At 44.3% G+C, this 14,239-nt stretch overlaps 1 pseudogene; it reads left to right on the top strand.

The window, feature by feature from the left end:
• Positions 1-12,781: 12,781 nt before the first annotated feature.
• Positions 12,782-13,099, top strand: LOC149449171 (small ribosomal subunit protein mS34 pseudogene; annotated as a pseudogene).
• The last annotated feature ends 1,140 nt before the right edge of the window (positions 13,100-14,239 follow it).

Here is a 14,239-nt window from a genome sequence, read left to right as displayed (position 1 = left end):
CAGGCCATAGATGGGTCGAAAATCGGCCGATTTTTCGGCCGAAAATAAAATCGGCCGATTTTCAGATCGTTATGCAGGCCATAGATGGGTCGAAAATCGGCCGATTTTTCGGCCGAAAATAAAATCGGCCGATTTTCGGATCGTTAGTGGGCTATTTGGTTGGCCGTTTTTCGGTATTTTGGCAGTTTTTTTTTTTTCGGTAAAGTTGGAAAAAAATCGGAAGAGGAAGAGGATGAAGAAGAGGATGAAGAAGAAGAAGAGGATGATGAAGAAGAAGAGGATGAGGATGAAGAAGAAGAAGAAGAAGAAGAGGATGAGGATGATGAAGAAGAAGAGGATGAGGAAGAAGAAGAGGATGAGGATGAAGAAGAAGAAGAGGATGAGGATGAAGAAGAAGAAGAGGATGAGGATGAAGAAGAAGAAGAGGATGAGGATGATGAAGAAGAAGTAGGATGAAAATAAGAGGAATTCCAGTCCAGCAAAAAGACAGTGAAGTTCTGACAGTTCCTTGACATTTACAGCGGTTGCAACATTGTATCTATTTGTTTCCGAATAAAAACATCTGTATCCTAAATGGAAACAAATAGATACATTGTTGCAACCTCTATAAATGTCAAGGAACTGTCAGAGAACTGTCAAAGAAATAGCAGAGCTCTCTGCAGGGACACTTTTTGCCGGCTCTAGACGGGATGAAAATCGGCCGATTTTTTTTACCATTGATGGTAACGTCGGCCACTTGAACGACCGATTGTTCGTTTTTTAAAAGAAAAATCTGCCGTTTTTCTCCCCATCTATGGCCTGCATTATGCAGGCCATAGATGGGTCGAAAATCGGCCGATTTTTCTTTTAAAAAAAACGAACAATCGTTTTAAAAAAATGATCCATGCCAAGTTCACCCTTGCTAAAAATACTAACGCTGACAGTGAAGCAACCAACATGGCTGTAGAGTTAACATGCGTTTTTGATACATTTGATGTGCGTTTAAGATGCATTAAAAATAGAAGCCCTCCAAGTGAGTTTTTGGGGGAAGTGTTTGTTTTCACATCACTGATATTTGATAAATGCTTGTCAAATGTACTATAAACACACCATCAATGCATTGTAAACGCTACAGGTGTATTTACGGCACTTTATCATAGACTTGAATGGAAGGAGATGAAAAGCTTCAACTCCTCCCAGACTCGACATGTAGCTTCATTTTTGTCATATAGTGACACAAAGTGATGCAAACTCTACATATTTTTCAAATGTGAGCTTTGTATCCACCATGACTGTGCAGAGAACATCTGCTGATCTTGTAAGAGAGGCACAGCCGTTCATACAAAGGGATGTGAAATAAATCCCTCAGTGTATAGTGGTTGTTGGCCTAACATTTACACTAGCACAGTACTTTCAATCAGTAGTATGGGAAATATCAGTTTTATTATATGTACACACCAGGGGCGGACTGACAACTTATGGGGCCCCCGGGCAATAGGGGATCATGGGGCCCCTGTGTGCTTGCCCACACTCAAACCACACCCCAAAAAAGCCTATAAAAATGGTACCAGGGGCATCTCATGGAGCCCCTACTGACTCAGGGCCCTTGGGCAGTGCCCGAGTTCCCAAATGGTCAGTCCATCCCTGTTACACACTCTGCATTTTTGTGTGGTTGCTGTGCAGCCTGTTTGTTGAGATGTTGATTCACGTCGATGGGATATTTTGTGAAATATATTTTAACTGGAAATACATGTATTGTACATATTATTGTGGCTTCAAATGTTAAACCCAAAAAAATGATCCATGCCTGGTTTGGAACATTGAGCATTGAAGGCATTTATTACAGTGATATACAAAAAAGGTGCAGCGCTAAAGCACAAATAAATAAACGTATATACACATGTACAAAATCATGCAAAAATGTAAAGTGATACTGTGCACTCATATATATGCCACTATATGGTGGCTAATATAACGTGAGGAAAAATTGCTGTGTCCACAGATAAGTCCAACGTGAAGGGTCGGGCTGCAGCTGTTTGACGCTAATACCGCCGGCACCACGAGGGGTCCCGGCGGCAACTTTATACTGGGTCAGTACTTCATTTTATTTTTATCCCTTGCATTGTACCTGACTAGCATCTGTCTGTGTGTGGGAATAAAGTATCCTAAGACATATTGCACTACTGGCCTCCTCTGTTTTTTCTGAGCTCCTGTGGGAGCCAGGTACATCTATAGAGTGGTCATCACCTAATGAGAAGGCTGAGTGCAGAGTATGGGATAACGAAGGGGACCTGACCAGATCTGACCAGACCTCTGATGACATATTGGAAGTCTCTATATTATATAAAAGCGCATAAAGGTTGCGCATCTGGTGAGTGCATAATCTGTATCCTCACTGTTTCACCGTGTGCACAGTCTGTGTCGTTTGGAAATCTATAGATCAGTTGAGATCTTGCTCACATCTTCATGTTGGACTTATCTGTGGACACAGCAATTTTTCCTCACGTTATATTAGCCACCATATAGTGGCATATATATGAGTGCACAGTATCACTTTACATTTTTGCATGATTTTGTACATGTGTATATACGTTTATTTATTTGTGCTTTAGCGCTGCACCTTTTTTGTATATTATTGTGTATTGGAAGGTTTTATATGGTGCCTTTGGTGTACAGCTGCTGCTATTTGGAGGGCGCTCACTTATTTACACGTTTTTAATATTTATTACAGTGAACCTTTGCTTTTCCTATGCAGGACAAAACAGCAGGTTTTCTTTGGTAGCATGGTGAGTGCAATAGCTATTGCAGTAGGTGGCATTAAAGTGAGCCTGTTACTTTGCCTTGCATTGACAAAACACACGTTCACTTTATTGTTGAACGCAAAATGTTTTTTTTGTAAGTAGAGTGAGTTTGGGCTAGAACCTACCTTTCTCATCATTGCACTGATGTCTGTGTTCCCACTGGAAGATAAAAAAAAGATAAGAGTATTGCCTGGAGTACTGCTTAACCTCCCTGGCGGTATGATTATTTCAGATTTTTGGTGCTGAAAGCGGTACCATTTTTTTGCATGGAAATATGTATTTTTTTAATTGTAGGCCTGTAATTTTTAGGAAAAACTCACTGAAATCTGTCCGAACAAGAGTCTAGTAAACATCCCGGGTATGATAAAATTTGAAACACAAAATCATAAATTATAATTTAATAAATAATCATAAAAATAATAAAAAATTTAATTCAATAATATAATCAAACCAAAAACACTGAAATTTGAAATATAGCGTCAAGTTCGCACATCACTGAGCTCAGTCGCAGAATCGTTTTCAGTGTCTGATGACGAATTTCCCCACGAATCATTATCACTCAATTCTGCAAGTGGTTCTGATTTACTATCACTGTTCTCTAGCTGGTCTAAAACCGCTTTTGACACTTTTTGGACGCCATGGACATTTCTCAGTTTCCAGGCAGAAAGAACAGACAAAATGCAGGCAGGGCACAGGACAAAGCACTGGGGACAAAATGTATGTGAAATTGGTTGAGACAGCAATGTTTTACTATGTAAAATGTAAAAAAAAAAAAATGACATTTTTTAAAATTTTTAAATTTCCCGCCGGCGGCGCCTGTACGTCCCGACGTCACAGGGACAGGACACAGAAGCCAGATGCCGTGCGTGACATTCCTGGGGTCACCCTCACGTGTGTGGATTGTCGGTGTGAGGGGCATCGTTTGGGATCATGGGGCAAGGGAAGAAAGTGAGAAACGTCGCCGAGATGGCCCGAAAAATCCGGGAGTACCGGGCGATGAAGAACCGACCGACAGAGTCCCAGCGATATGCTATGGACTATGAAGTCAGTATTACCCCCCCCCCCCCCGTACAGGGCTGTATGATGGTCCCGTCCCCCCTCTGTCATCTCCTGTACAGGGCTGTATGGTGGTCCCGTCCCCCCTCCGTCCTCTCCTGTACAGGGCTGTATGGTGGTCCCGTCCCCCCTCCGTCCTCTCCTGTACAGGGCTGTATGGTGGTCCCGTCCCCCCTCCGTCCTCTCCTGTACAGGGCTGTATGGTGGTCCCGTCCCCCCTCCGTCCTCTCCTGTACAGGGCTGTATGGTGGTCCCGTCCCCCCTCCGTCCTCTCCTGTACAGGGCTGTATGGTGGTCCCGTCACCCCTCCGCCCTCTCCTGTACAGGGCTGTATGGTGGTCCCGTCACCCCTCCGCCCTCTCCTGTACAGGGCTGTATGGTGGTCCCGTCACCCCTCCGCCCTCTCCTGTACAGGGCTGTATGGTGGTCCCGTCACCCCTCCGCCCTCTCCTGTACAGGGCTGTATGGTGGTCCCGTCCCCCCTCCGCCCTCTCCTGTACAGGGCTGTATGGTGGTCCCGTCCCCCCTCCGCCCTCTCCTGTACAGGGCTGTATGGTGGTCCCGTCCCCCCTCCGCCCTCTCCTGTACAGGGCTGTATGGTGGTCCCGTCACCCCTCCGCCCTCTCCTGTACAGGGCTGTATGGTGGTCCCGTCCCCCCTCCGTCCTCTCCTGTACAGGGCTGTATGATGGTCCCGTCACCCCCCTGTCCTCTCCTATACAGAGCTGTATGATGGTCCCGTCCCCTCTCTTTCCTCTCCTGTACAGGGCTGTATGATGGTCCCGTCATCCCCCTGTCCTCTCCTATACAGAGCTGTATGATGGTCCTGTTCCCTCCTATACAGGGATGTACAATGATCTTGTCACCCCTTTGTCCTTTCCTATATGGAGCTGTATGATGGTCCGTCCACCCCTCTGTCCTCTGCTATACAGGGCTTCATGAGGGTACTGTCACCCCTCTGTCCTCTGCTATACAGGGCTTCATGAGGGTACTGTCACCCACCTTTTCATTTGATTTTTCTAGTGCTGGTTAAGAATTTCACTTTTACATGCTAGAGTTCTTCTTTCTGTTTCTTTTATTTATCTGTGGCACTGTGTGACATCTCTAAACAAAGCAGGTTGCACCTCTCGCCACTGCAAGTGTGTTATAAGGAATATTCAACTGTTGTCTTCTTATCTGTAGAATCTGACCCGGCTTTTCACAAGTAAGCGGATGCCCGTCCTTGCTTGGGAGGATATAAAGAATGAGAAGCAGCTGTTCTCTCTGCTCACTGGTCTGAGGTTGTTTGGAGTTGGAAGGATGGTGACCAAGAAGTCCTGGCTGGAGCAATTCGATGAGCCTTGCTACTGGACTATTACTAAGGTCAAAGTGGATTACAGAGCTGAGGTGAGGGAGAGTTCAGAAGATCATGACCGCCGTCCTGCAAAATTGAGAGGGTAGAAAGTGGTGCTGACAATCTAAGCCAGAATACACACCGTGGTATTAAAGCTCATCAGACCCTAAGGACTGATTCACACTACAAATCGCACCGGTATGCGCTGCACGTTCCTGTGCGATTCATATGCAGTTATGTGCAGTACGATTTCAGCCTATTCATTTTAAATGGGCTGAAATTGTACTGCACTGCACCTAAATTAGTGCATGCACTACTTTTGGAAATGCACTACAACTGGATTGCATTGTAGTTTTGTACCATGCGATGTGGTGTGGGCCAATGCACTGCGTTTACTGTGTCAGTAACATTGCACTGAAACCCACTGCAGGTCGCAAGGGCAGCGCATTCAGAATGCGGTGCACGAAATCCATGCAGCATTCTAGTGTGAATCAGCCCTTAAGGATACTGCACACATGGACATGGTAGACAAGACAGCACACTTGCTTGCCTGCCTCTTACTTCTTCTGCATGTTGTGGTCATTTTTTTGGGCTAGAAGCTAAGGTGGGGTCATATGTAATATGGGGCTGCGGTGATGCCATGGGAACCTCATTTCATTTTTATTTTTTTTTTTTTGTTCCCTCCTGGTGCATCAAGGAAGGGAGGCCTTGGGGTACTTTCCAATGCCACGTCATCAGGGGGCTTGCTGAGGCTCTGGTTCTTGCAGCCAGTCCCCTGATGAAGTGAAACATGCATGCCATCATGAGACCAGCTACAAGAACCCAAAATAGATAGTTCCCCCCTGATGTTGTAAGTAAATGAGATGGTGGAGCAAGACCTGGAATGCTGCAGTGGATCGGTGGTTTGACCCAGGACAACACTATATCATTTGGATGTGTAAGTATGTATTTTGAAGGTAACCCTGCTAACAAGATAGGAGGGGAACAAAAATAGAACACAGGGATGGTAAAGGATCATTGAGGTTGCTCTTTAAATAATACATAGAACCTTCCTAGATCTATTGCCATAATCTTCCCTACAGTTCCACATATCACTATTCTTATAGTAAATTATTTATTGTATGGTGACATAGGTTCAGATGTAACAAATACTCCAGTATATACACTATATTGCCAAAAGTATTGGGACACCCCTCTAAATCATTGGATTCAGGGGTTCCAATCATTTCCATGGCCACAGGTGTATAAAATCATCACCTAGGCATGCAGACTGCTTCTACAAACATTTGTGAAAGAATGGGTCGCTCTCAGGAGCTCAGTGTATTGAAGCGTGGTCCTGTGATAGGTTGCCACCTGTGCAGTAAGTCCATCCGTGACATTTCCTTTCTACTAAATATTCCATGGTCAACTGTTAGTGGTATTATAACAAACTGGGAAGAACAGCAACTCAGCCACGAAGTGGTAGGCCACGTAAAATGACAGAGCGGGGTCAGCGAATGCTGAAACACACAGTGCACAGATGTCGCCAACTGTCTGCAGAGTAAGTAACTAAAGACCTCCATACTTTGTGTGGCCTTCAGATTAGCACAACAGTGTGTAGAGAGCTTCATGGAATGGGTTTCCATGGCCGAGCAGCTGCATCCGAGCCTTACATCACCAAGTGCAATCCAAAGCATCGAATGCAGTAGTGTAAAGCATGCCGCCACTGGACTCTAGAGCAGTGGAGATGTTTCTCTGTCTGGCAATCCAGTGGAGGTGTCTGGGTTTGGCAGTTGCCATGAAAACGGTACTTGCCTGACTGCATTGAGCCAAGTGTAAAGTTTTTGGTGGAGGGGGGATTATGGTGTGGGATTGTATTTCAGGGGTTGGGCTTGGCCCCTTCGTTCCAGTGAAGGGAACTCTTAAGGCATCAGCATACCAAGATATTTTGGACAATTTCATGCTCCCATCTTTGTGGGAACAGTTTGGGGATGGCCCCTTCGTGCTCCAACATGACTGCGCACCAGTGCACAAAAGAAGGTCCATAAAGACATGGATGATTGAGTTTGGGGTGGAGGAACTTGACTGGCCTGCACAGAGTCCTGACCTCAACCCCATAGAACACCTTTGGGATGAATTAGAGCGGAGAATGCGAGCCAGGCCTCCTCCCCCAACATTCGTGCCTGACCTGACAAATGTGCTTCTGGAAGAATGATCAAACCTTCCCATAGACACCCTCCTAAACCTTGTGGACAGCCTTCCCAAAAGAGTTGAAGCTGTTATAGCTGCAAAGGGCGGGGCCAACTCAATATTGAACCCTACGGACTAAGACTGGGATGCTATTAAAGTTCATGTGTGGGTAAAGACAGGTGTCCCAATACTTTTGGCAATATAGTGTATGTTTAGATAGCACAAACTGAGAGCTGTTGATTTCATGATAGATGTACCAGCTACATTTTGCAGAACTTTAGTTAAACCTCCAGTGTATACTTATGATAGGGACAGATTATAATTTAGAGTTGTTATTGAAAGACTGTCAGCTAAGAGCACGCACACATAAAGAGGTTTAAGGGGTGTTTTCTTTGATGTACTCCAGTGAAGATAGCTGCAGGATTCTAGAATACCACTGAAGAACTCCGAAGACCTAAGGTGACCGAAGGAGGATGGATAAATTTGAAAGGTTATGTTTGCCAACTTGCTTGATTTTCCTAAATAATATATGAAACTAGCTAGGTTTTGTTAACAGTGTGCTCATTCTTTAATCTTAATTTACATATTTTAACTTGTGTTTGTGTCTTCCAGAACATGGACCATGGGCAAGCCTGGGGTTATTTAACATATCGCGGTAGGTCCTGGTACATTAAATGTCATTACAAAATAAAAAAAAAGCAACAGACCAAAAACATACTGTAAAAAGTTTAATAGAAATCCATGTTAATATTTTAGTTCAAAGAAATTATTAAGGGAAAGTTAATGTGTATTAAGGTAAAAAAAACCTTCTGCATGTAGCTTCCCCTTGTACTCACCTGAGCCTAATCTCAATCCAGCAGTGTGCACAGGAGCAGCCGTTCTCTTGGCTCTCTCCCTCCTCATTGGTTCCCACTGCTGTCAATCAGAGCCAGGGAGGAGCCGCGCTCTGTGCGTCTATTGACCCACAGAGCCAGCTCGGAAGCAAGCATGCTTGCTATGAGGGCACTCGGTGGGGGCAAAGAGCCAGGAGTGCCAGCAGGGGAACTCACGGAGAGGAGAATTGGGGCTGCTCTGTGCAAAACCATTGCACACAGCAGTTAAGTATAACATGTTTGTTATTTAACCACTTCAAGTCCGAACACTTTTACCCCCTTCCTGTCCAGGCCAATTTTCAGCTTTCAGTGCTATCACACTTTGAATGACAATTGCGCGGTCATGCATCACTGTACCCATATGAATTTTTTAGCATTTTTTTTAAACAGATAAAGCTTTATTTTGGTGGTATTTATTCACCACTGGGATTTTTTTTTGCTATGTAAATGAAAAAGTCCCAAAATTTTTTGTTTTTCTTACAAAAGTTTGCAAATAATATTTAATCGTAAATCTTGGCCAAAATTTATTCCGTTTATCTTTTTAGTAAAAAGAAAAAAAAAATAACCCAAATTAGTTTATAACCAAAATTATAATTTTTAAACATTTGTTTGTACATTTTTATTTTTTTTTTATTATTATTTTTTTTTTAACATACTGTCGCCCTAGCACAGTGTTTCTCAACTCCAGTCCTCATGGACCCCCAACAGGTCATGTTTTCAGGATTTCCCTCAGATGAAACAGCTGTGGTAATTACTAAGGCAGTGAAACTGGTCAAATCACCTGTGCAAAATAATGGAAATCCTGAAAACATGACCTGTTGGGGGTCCATGAGGACTGGAGTTGAGAAACACTGCCCTAGCAGTACAGTGTCACCATGGTGACACTGTACTACTTGTGGGGGGTGATGAAGATTTTTTTTTTACACTGATTGCTTTTACACCCATAAAGGCTATAAAAGCAATCATTGCTCCTTCTCTCTGGCTGCATTCTTGTAGCCATTGAGAACTACTGTGTGAGCTGTGATTGGTCACAGCTTGTCACATGGTACAAGGCTGTTGTGAATAGCTTTGTACCATGTGACCTCGGTGATCATTCACAGATTTCACACGTAGTAAGCAATGATGTCAGAAGTAACATCTTGCTTAATACTCTGCATGTGATCACTGATTGGCCAAACAGTGATTACATGATCGGTACCTTGCACAGAGGTCCCATACGATGATCGGTGTTCCACTGTGTCCGGAGGACACAGCGGGCACTAGATCACAGTGCTCCCAGGGAGCGCGCACAAGCAGGGGGCGGGGAGGCCGTTTATAAATGTTTAACCGACCCTGTACTGCCACTGTCTGGCCGTTTATATACAACAGCTGGACAGGAAGTGGTTAAAAAAATAAATAAAAAGCAATCCTTTACAATTAGTTTAATAATTAAGGTTGGTGGTAAAAATGTCTGGATGACATCTAAAATACTGTTTTCTATAAAGGAAGGGGTGTGGGAGTTTGCTTAAAACCGTGCGTACATGCTCTCTGATGATCCCGTCCAGCTAGTCTTGAGGGAACATATCAATGTAGAGGAATCTTGGGGATGCATTTTGTTATATAATTCTATTTTCATAGATCCTGTTGTCTGCAGATGACTTTATTGAAGAAAAAAAAAAAGCAAGTCTTTCTGGCAGGACTGCTTAGAACCCAGTGCAGCCTTTAAATGATAGCATCTGAAAGGGAGTATGCCATAAAATTTGATTGCAGCATTCGACCTTTTACTCATAGGCAAGCAACACAAACTGAAGCCACAGCAAATGAGGGGTTATGAAATGTGAAAAAAAAAATAATTGGCCAAACTAACTCATTATATTAATTTTCCAAATTCTAGTATAAATTCTTACACATATACATAGGAATAGATTTACTAAAACTGGAGCATTCAGGATCTGGTGCAGCTGTGCATGGTAGCCAATCAGCTTCTAACTTCAGCTTGTTCAATTAAGCTTTGACAAAACCTGGAAGCTGATTGGTTTCTATGCAGAGCTGCACCAGATTTTGCACCCTCCAGTTTAAGTAGATAACCCCTATTGTTTCATTTTAATTCTTTGTAGAGTTTGCAGTGAATAGTTTGGTAAACAGTGTAGAAAAGTCATTGATGAACTAAGCTGTTTAACCACTTGCCTACCAGGCACTTATACCCCCTTATTTACCAGGCCAATTTTCAGCTTTCAGCGCTGCCGCACTTTGATTGACAATTGCACGGTCATGCAACATTGTACCCATATGAAATTTTGATCATTTTTTTCTCACAAATATAGCTTTCTTTTGGTGGTATTTAATCGCCACTGGGCGCTTTACTTTTTGCGCTATAAATAAAAAAGTGCAAAAAATTTGAAAAAAAAAAAAAGTTTCTTTGTTTCTATTATAACATTTTTCAAACAGGCATTTTTTCTCCTTCACTGATGTGCGTTGATGAGGCGGCACTGATGGGCACTGATGGGCACTGATAGGCAGCACTAAAGGGCACTGATAGGCAGTACTAATGAGGTGGCACGGATAGGCGGCACTGATAGACAGCACTAATGAGGTGTCATGGATAGGCGGCTCTAATATGCAGCACTGATAGGCGGCACTGATAGGTGACACTGATGATGGGTACTGATAGACGGCACTGACTGGCATCACTGCTGGGCACTGACTGGCGGCACTGACTGGCACAACCCCTGGGCACTGACTGGTGGCACTGACTGGCAGCACTGCTGGGCAGCACTGGTGGGTGGGCACAGGTGGGTGGCACTGGTGGGCACAGGTGGGTGGCACTGCTGGACACATGTAGGTGGCACTTCTGCGCACAGGTAGGTGGCACTGCAGAGTGGCACAGGTGGGTGCACTGCTGGGCACAGGTGGGTGATCTGCTGGGCACAGGTGGGTGGAGCTAGTGGGCGCACTGCTGGGCACAGGTGGGCGGAACTTGCGGGTGGCACTGCTGGGCACCGATCATCAGGGCACTGATCATCAGTGCCCTGATGATCGGTGCCGATCCCCGCTCTGACAACTGCCGGTTCTCGGCAGTACTTTCCTCACGATCTGACAGCGTGAGGAAAGTGCAGCCGAGAACCGGCACTTGCATTTCCCTCTGATCAGCGTGTCATTGGACACCGCTGATCAGGTGGTAAAAGGCCGCTGTGATTGGCATTTTACCACATCACGTGATCAGCTGTGTCCGTAGGACACAGCGATCACGGAGATCGCCGGGTGCGCGCCCCCTGGGGCGCGCAGGAGAGCGCGTTCTGGGGGAACGTCATATGACGTCCACTCAGAACTGGCCGGCCGCAGTGAAGCCGTCATTCGGCTATCTGCGGTCGGCAGGTAGTGAAGAAAGAGAGTGAAGTACACTATATGGTTAACGATTTGCGGACATTTATTGACCATCAAACCCATATGAGTTTGTAGGACATCTCAGGTTAATTAAGGGTATTCGTATTGAACAATTGCCACCAGATTGTAATTGTCTGAATGTCTTTAGGAACAATCGAGTATTGTCCATGATACTTTTTTTTATTTGCACTAAAGCCTGGTACACACTGAATGAGAAAAAAAAACGGACAGCTCAGGAGGAGCCACTGTACTAATTATTATTATTATATAGGATTTTTATAGCGCCAACGGTTTGCTCAGCGCTTTACATTATAGTGGGAGACAATACAGTAACAATACAGTTCAATACAAGAGGGAATTGAGGGCCCTGATCCTTGGAGCTTACAATCTAGGAGGGAGGGGTGAGTGGTACAATAGGTAAAACTGTGGGGGATGGAGTGGTTGGAAGCATAGAGGATTCCAGTATTAGCAGAGGGCGGGATAGGCTTCCCTGAAGAGAGAGATTTTTAATGATCGCCTAAAGGTAAGTAGAGTAGGTGATAGTCTGATAGATTTGGGTAGGGAGTTCCAGAGAATGGGTGATGCCCTGGAGAAGTCTTGGAGACGAGCATGGGAGGAGGAGATAAGGGAGCTAGAGAGTAGGAGGTCTTGCGAGGAGCAAAGAGTACGGTTTGGGTGATAGAGATAAGATCAGATATGTAAATTGGGGCAGTGTTGTGGATGGCTTTGTATGTCATAGTATACTAATGATCCGATATTGGTACAGCGAGCTCCCTGCTGTGCTATTGGGTTCTGACAGGGACGCCCCCCATCCCGGACAGAACACTTCGGTCAACACTGTCAGCCATTGGCTGAGAGCACTGATCAGGAGCTGATCAGCAGACCTTCTTCAATCATGCCTCTTTGACAGAAGCCGACCGAACGTCTGGCTTCTGACAGACCGGCTACCACATCGGGCCAAATATCCAATAAAAATTGGAAGATGCCAAAACACGCTCGACATTTGGCCCGTGTGTAGTAGGCTTGACATCCAAATCTAAATGTCTTTGTATGCTAGAGAATTGTAGAATGAACAGTACCCTTCACTAAAACACATTCACTCAATTATTTGGAGTGGGGTCCTTGTAGCTTTGGCCATATAGCGTATTTCTCATCCAGGATCATAAGCAGAGCCTATCTGAGGTAGAGTGACTTGGTGATCTTATATTGATGGTCATCTTCTTCATTCACCCAGGTAAAACCGTGCCTGAAGAGCAGGAGATCAGCAAAGTCATGTACCATGACTGGCGTCTTATACCACGGCATGAAGAAGAGAACTTCAAGCAATTTATCCCTCTGCCGGAGCCAGAACCTGTCCGCTATGTGCCATACCCACCACTACTGAGGGCTATTGCTCTGGCTCAGTTGCAGAAAGAAGGAAAGCCTTTAACAGAGCCCATGCTGGACATTGGGAGATTACGGGAATCTGATCATGAGCTCCAAAAGGAGCTTAAAGTGAGGAGAGCCAAAACAGGGACACCAGTGTGATAAGGCCATGGACTTCTGCTACTTCCTAGAAACATGGATTCATGTACAGTTTATTGTCAGCAGTGTGACCTTCAAACCAAAATGGCAACGAAGTGCCATGGTAATTGGGGTTATGGGCTCTGCTCTTTGTTGAGGGTTGTTTTCAGTTATAGACCATACTGAGTAAAGAGTGCACAACACCTTCCGTAATTGAAAATTGTCATTTTTACTCAATGACACCATAAGTAACTGTTGGACTTTCCTATTTGATGTTTACTGGGCTGTAATAAAACTTTATATAAAATCACACCATTATGTGCTACTGATAATTTAAAGGCATTCCATATATACAGTGCTCAGCATAAATGAGTACACCCCTTTTGAAAAGTAAGATTTTATTCAACATCTCAACACAAGAACAATTTCCAAAATGTTGGCAAAACTGAGTTTTATGTAACATTTGTTTTGCTCATTACATGAAAGTAAGGTTAATAGTATAACGTAGATTACAAAATCTTCAGTTTTACTCCAATTAGTTGATGCAAAAATGAATACACCCCACAACAAAAACTACTACATCTAGTATTTTGTATGACCTCCATGATTTGTAAGGACAGCACCAAGTCTTCTAAGCTTGGAATGAACAAGTTGGCAACATTGCAACATCTAAATTTTTCCATTCTTCGAGAACAACCTCTTAGAGCCTGGATGCTGGATGGAAAGTGATGCTCAACTTGTCTTTTAAGATTTCCCCATAGGTGTTCGATTGGGTTCAGATCAGGAGACATACTTGGCCACTGAATCACTTTCACCTTGTTCTTCAGAAATGCAACAGTGGCCTTAGATGTGTGTTTTGGATCATTGTCATGTTGGAAAAGTGCACAACCTCTCTTTCAATACAGAGCAGTACATCAGTGAATTCATGATACCATGAATTAAATTCAGCTCCCCGACACCAGCAGCACTCATGCGGCAGCACAGAAGGATGTTGCCACCACTATGTTTCACTGTAGGCACCATGCATTTTTCTTTGTACTCCTCACCTTTGCAACACCGTACAGTTTTGAAGCCATCAGTTCCAAAAACATTTATCTTGGTCTCATCACTCCAGAGTACAGAGTCCCAGTAGTCTTCTTTTTGAGTATGGTCCCTGGCAAATTC

The sequence above is a fragment of the Staurois parvus genome, unplaced genomic scaffold (assembly GCF_062004578.1).
Source record: "Staurois parvus isolate SC_StPar_1 unplaced genomic scaffold, SC_StPar_1.0 ptg000635l, whole genome shotgun sequence".
NCBI lineage: Eukaryota > Metazoa > Chordata > Amphibia > Anura > Ranidae > Staurois > Staurois parvus.
This window is presented reverse-complemented; position numbering and strand designations above follow the sequence as displayed.